Source organism: Nannospalax galili, unplaced genomic scaffold (assembly GCF_000622305.1).
Source record: "Nannospalax galili isolate Female #2095 unplaced genomic scaffold, S.galili_v1.0 scaffold751, whole genome shotgun sequence".
NCBI lineage: Eukaryota > Metazoa > Chordata > Mammalia > Rodentia > Spalacidae > Nannospalax > Nannospalax galili.
In genome coordinates, this window is record NW_008331125.1 from 502,808 (window position 1) to 508,860 (window position 6,053).

A 6,053-nucleotide genomic window follows, 5' to 3' on the forward strand; every position below is an offset into this window, starting at 1 on the left:
AATGAAATAAAAATTAAAACAGGTATCTTATAGGACTGGAGATGTGGCTCAGTGGTAAAGTGCTTGCCTATTGTATGTGAAACTCTGTGTTTAATCCTCAGCACTGCATATAAACAAACAAACAAATAAATGCAAAAGTAGACAAAATTAATAAAAAAGCAGGTAGCTGTGGTGGTGCATGCTTATAATCCCAGCACCTGAGTTGCTGTGGGAGGAGGATTGAGAGTTTGAGGCTAGCCTGGGTTACATAGTGAGACTTTGTCTAAACAAAGATATGACTAAAGTTACTACCAACACCCTAGCCTGGCTAGCTGGATTTAAGCAGATGATGCATGCAGTGCTCAGCAGAGGCTCAGTTGAGCACCACTGTGGGGATGATGGCTGTTGCTCTGGAAGGCCAGAAGCCCCCTGTTGGGGCATAGTAAGAACTGGGATTCTTTGGGCTAAAACTCTAACAATTGGCTAGTTATTCCTGCTGGAGAAGGGAAAGGCTGACTGAAAGGGCTGCATGCTAGCTGAAGTCACACTCCAACTAGCAGACTTCACTTGTCATCTGGCCCAAACAGCTTGATTCAAAAAAAAATCAGCCTCTCCACAGGAATTTCACACATGCAAATGAGGATTTTGATGATCCTTATAAAATAACTCTAGTTCAGTCTGAACAGTCTCTGTCCTTTGAGAGCCAAAGTCTCCCAAGATGGGCCAATTGACTGCACAGTTGCACCAGTCTGAGCCCAGCCTCAGGAATCAGAGCAACACTTTTCAGCCTTCCAGTCCTGGAAGATATACAGGGTTTTGCTGCTGAGTGAACGACCCTTCAGTTATTTTGGTGCAGAGTGAGCCAGTCATCACTTAGGCTAGGAAACAAAAGGAAATCCGAATTAGTTCCCACCTTTTAATACTGTGATCTAATCAAAATGTCAGTGCAACCATTGAGAAGAATGAGAATCCTCCAGGTGTGGTGTGCATGCCTTTAATACAAGTACTTAGGAGGCAGAGGCAGATAGAGCTCTGTGAGTTCAAGGTCAGTCTGGTCTACATAGCAAGTTCCAGAATATCTAGGAGTTGGGGCTATGTAGTGAGAACCTGTCTCAAAAAAAGAAAAAAGAAAAAAAGAGAGAGAGAATCCTAGCTGGGAATAGTGGCAGAGCACTCTGGAGGCTAAAGCAAGAGGCTCTTGTGGGGTAGGGGTGGGGGCAACACTCTGAGACTTTAGTCTATAAAGCCAGTAGGATCATGCATGTCAAGGTAACTGATTTATACATTTCTTGAAATGCATTCAACATGTTGAAACTCCTTTACATGTCTGTAATTATTTACTTACCTACCTGAAAAGTCTTCTTTTTCTAATTTTTTGTTCAGGACAGTGAACTAATTGAGCTCTTGGAAAGACTTAAGCATAGTTTTGCTTTTTTTTTAAAGCCAGTACATCTGGATTATTTTCGCCCTAGGCAAGGTCCATTAGCATCACACAAAATAAAACTATGTTGTCTTCAAAGTGTAATTTTTGTTTAAAATTTCCACTTTATAAAGCAAATGATATTTATATGACTTGATACAAAGATACACTCTTACTTCTTAGATGGTCCCTTGGTCCCTTTGTACTAACTTCTCCCTCAACTGAGACTGTCCCAAGGGTATATATAGCCTTGGTCTTCTTTCCCCATGTAATGCTCATGACTTCAGAGACCTATGTTGTTTCTAAGGCTTTACTTGCTGCCACTAGCCAGCTGCCTTGCAAAGAAAGATGCCAAGAAAAAGAAGAGAATCACCCCTATAGGAAAAGTACTGAGTTTGGGGCAAAGGACATGGCTCAGCAGGGAAAGATGCTTGCTATGAAAGTCTGAGGGCCTAGCCCAGTGGTGACTAGACAGGTCTTGTGTCCCAGGATCACAAGTTCCAAGCCAAAGCCAGCTAAGGCTATAGAGCAAGACTCCGTCTTTAAAAAAAAATGGGCAAACTCATTTCCCCTAGTATATGTATTCTTCAGCCAAGGCCTTATAATCATGCCTTGAGAAAAGTCCCAATTTAATAATCATAGGCCAGTTTTGCTTGCTACAGAGTCTCATGAAACAGGTCTCTTTTTCTGACTTTTAAATAATAGTCCATAGGCTTTCCTATTCCATAATTCTGTTTATTCAAGTTTCACTTACAATGTCATAATAAATCTCTATGCTATAGGATCATGAGGATGTGAAGACTGTTTCAGACGTTCCCCACAAGTACTGTAATGTTTAGGAGCATAGGATAATGTTTTACTATCAATGACACAGGGGTCTCACTGTGGTACTCAAGTCAGGCTTCTTGCTCTTGACTTAGGGAGATATTCATGTAGAGGACCAACAGGATCTGTCCAAGTCACCACTGGGCTAGGATCAGGAAAAATGCCCATCACATCCTTTCCTCATTTGATTGATGATATTTGGGAAGCAAATTACTTCTAGAATAAAAAGTGCAATTTAGACTTTGCAATCTCTAAGTGTCCCTAAGATTCACTTGCAGATATGAATGAGTCTGTAGCATCACCTTCCTCAGCCCTCTTCTGAAAGCCCATCTGCATCATGACGAAAAGTCCCCAAGGCTGTCTGTCTAGTACAGTACTGATGTTTGATGCTCTTTCATCTGAATATACTTTCTGTATTCTTTCATTCTTTCTTTTGCCCTTTCTTTCTTTCTTTCCTTCCTTCCTTCCTTCTTTCCTTCCTTCTTTCTTTCATTTTCTGAGAGGATTTCATCATGTAGTCAGGCTGGCCTGTAACTTGCAAATCTTTCTGTCTCTGCCTCCTGAGTGGCAGAATTATAAACATGCACGCCACCACATCCAGCTTTGTCATATTATGACACTTGTTATATTATGAAATTTCTCTAATGAGTAAGATATTTTTCTAAAACATGATTCTTTAATAGTTATATGGTATTCCATCAGATGGATGATTTATTTAACCTACTCTGTTTCATAAACTACTAACAATAATAAATAATTAAGTGGTAAATATCTTTGTACACATTTCTATTGTCCTGAAATAAATTCCTGCACCTAGAATTGGCCAGAAGGTGTGTTTATCATAAAGAACTGATATTACTATAAGTAAATGATGATAATAATATTAAATGTTTTTAAGCATTGGGTCAATCAATTTTTCTGGAGACAACTATTAAAATGAAAGAAGATAATAGCCTTGAAAAAAAGTATTTTAAAAAATAAGAACCATTCCAAATATATTAACAGAAAGGAACAAGGTTTGAATTTTTGAAACCACTTTAGAATCTACATTCTAAAATTTGAATTAGATATTGTATTCTTGTGTAGAAATTTCAAACATCTATATTAAAGGCTAATATACATTGTTTACTAGTGATATTTGTCAGTAGGTCATGCAAGGTCAGACAGATATTCTACACTGTATTTGAAAGCATTCTAAGGTTTGTTAATTCTCTACTGGAGAGATATTTTAACATCTTAATGGTCCATAAAGTATTAACTGGACTATGTGACTTGTATCCTTCACTAGATTTTAAAAGAAAGAAGTTGTCACCAATATATTTTGACCAAATGCCTTATTAAAGACACCACCAATAAGCTTGGAAAAGCAGGGTTAGTCAGCTGCCCCTGGCAGCGCCATCATTCTGTACTATAATAACTCACTGGCAACATGAGGAAGTAGTTTATGTTCCAGACTTTGCCTCCTGGTATCTAGATTTTTATAGGTGTTTTGACTGAGGTGTAGAAGAGGCTTTGTGGGGCGGGGGGCACTGATTTCTATTCCAGATTGTGGGATATGAATAATTTGGTATATTACCATCAATGGGGTAGACTGTTCTTTGTTACCAGAGGCCTCTGGGCTGCCTATTCCACTGGACGGTCACATTAATTTGCAACCACAAGAGGATGGCTGCTGGGCACATATACCCAAGTTAAATTTCCTTTTGCAGGTTTCCCCCTATTTTGGATATTCAGGTAGCCATGAAAGTCTGAGGCAGCTCTCTCTCTTGTGCATTCATAGTTCTGGCCAAAATTTGGGCTTCCAAAACTAATATCAGGCAGGAAAGATCCAAACCTTAGTGCTTTTGTGGCTTTTTTTTTTTCAATCCTAGGGCCAGTTTTCAGCAATGTTTCCAATGTTCAGTCTGTGCTCATAGTTATATACTAAATGCTTAAACTGTGTATGCTACAAATGATGTTTTTCTAGCCTGTCTGTATAGCCTATTAAACTAGAGTTGGCAGTTTTCCATCCCTTAGGAGAAGCATTTGGCATAAATAATATTGTCATTTGGGCAGGCTAGACATGACTTGAAGAAGTGACCTTGTATAAATATTGTCTGAGGGATGGCTGAAGCTAAATTATGTGACAGGGAGCTAGTCTATAATCTGGGCTCTGGGCCCTCCTGGTAATGAAGCTGCTTGCTTCTTGTAGCGATGGAACCATCTGAATTGAAAATGTAATCAAATACACCAGAGGTTGTTAAAAACACAGAAACCGGTTTTGTTTTGTTTTGTTTTGTTTTAATGAACCCTTGCGGTCCAGAGGATGGCAGAACAGTGCTGAGATTTCTCTGTTGCTCAAATAGCTTTGTCTTTTTAAGAGACAAGATGTCCTAGAAAGTACCTTTGTCTTGCCACAAAACTTCCCTCAGTGTTGAGACTGCTCAGCAGGCCAAGAGTTTGTTGATTCCCCCACCCACATTTGGGGTGAGTAGCTGGCACTGAACACAGACTATTGGGTATTGCTGGGCTGTTTGTGGTTGACCTGGTATATCAGTATCACAACACAGTCCACTTAAACACAGTTGCTTTCTATTTCCTTTTTCAACACCCTAATTTAGGATTTCATTTCCTCTTTCCTATCCTCTGTTGCTCTACCAGTCTCCCAATTACAAAAAACTCCTTCTTTTTCTTATCCTTCTATTAATTGATTTGCCAGATTTGTCTTTCAAAACCATGATTTTATTTTCAGCAGTCTATTTATATATCCATTCAACAAATATGTATCGAGTGTCAACTGTGTGTCAAGCGTTTTGCTCCCACTATAATAAAATTTATAGCTCAGTGGGAGAGACAGATATCTGACAAACAACCATAGCACTGGACATACCTTTATAAGTTAGTGTGAAAGTTCTGTAGGCAAAAGAAAGGTTCTTCCTTGAAATAAAGGAATCAATCTCACTGAGATGAGGCTCTGCTGAGGAAATGGCATTCATGTTGCAATGAGAAGCATGTAGATCTTAACTAGACAAAAGAGGGGTTGGGCAGTGAGGACAAGATAGGGTGGAAGTATTTTCCAAGCAGAGGAAGAAACAGGTCATAGCCTGGGAAGTGTGGCACCATCCAAGTAATGAAGGCCAATGTTGGAGTAGAGAGAGGGTGGACCACACAATGAGGATTATGTAGACCACATTAAAAACTGTTGTCTGTATTCCCCAGCAGAGGGAATGATTAAGTAGGACAACAATTTGATCAGATTTGTATTTTGAAAACTCCACTTGAGTTTCAATGGGGAGATCAGACTGGTAGTAAACAATAGATCATATATGGGAGGTCAGGTGTTGGGAGGGTTGAAGATTGGGTGAGTTTTCATACTGTTTAATGGGGAAGAGAGAAGACATCATTTGAGGTGAACATAGGACAGGAAATGACCGAGAGTTTCCATCTGAGTAATGGGATTGGTTTCACCTTTACTAAGTAGAGAATACTACAGAAAAAAAGACTAAAATTTTGGAGTAATTTCTGACCAAGAACCTTGAAGCAAGAGAGTTCTTGATGATTTTCAAGGAACAAGCAAGAGAATACAGAGCAACCCCAAAGTAAACATCTGATCTCCAAAATGCTCTAACATCTGAAACCTCTGAGCTCCAAGATGACACAAATGGAGAATTCCACACTCAACTCATTTGGCAGGCTGCACAAAATGCAGGTACACTGAAAACATTGCGTAAAGTCACCTTCAACTATGTGTTATAGGAAACATATATGAATTCTGGATTTAGACATGGGTTGAGTCCCAAAGACATCTCATTATACATATGCAAATATTCTTTTTTTTGTTTTTTTAATT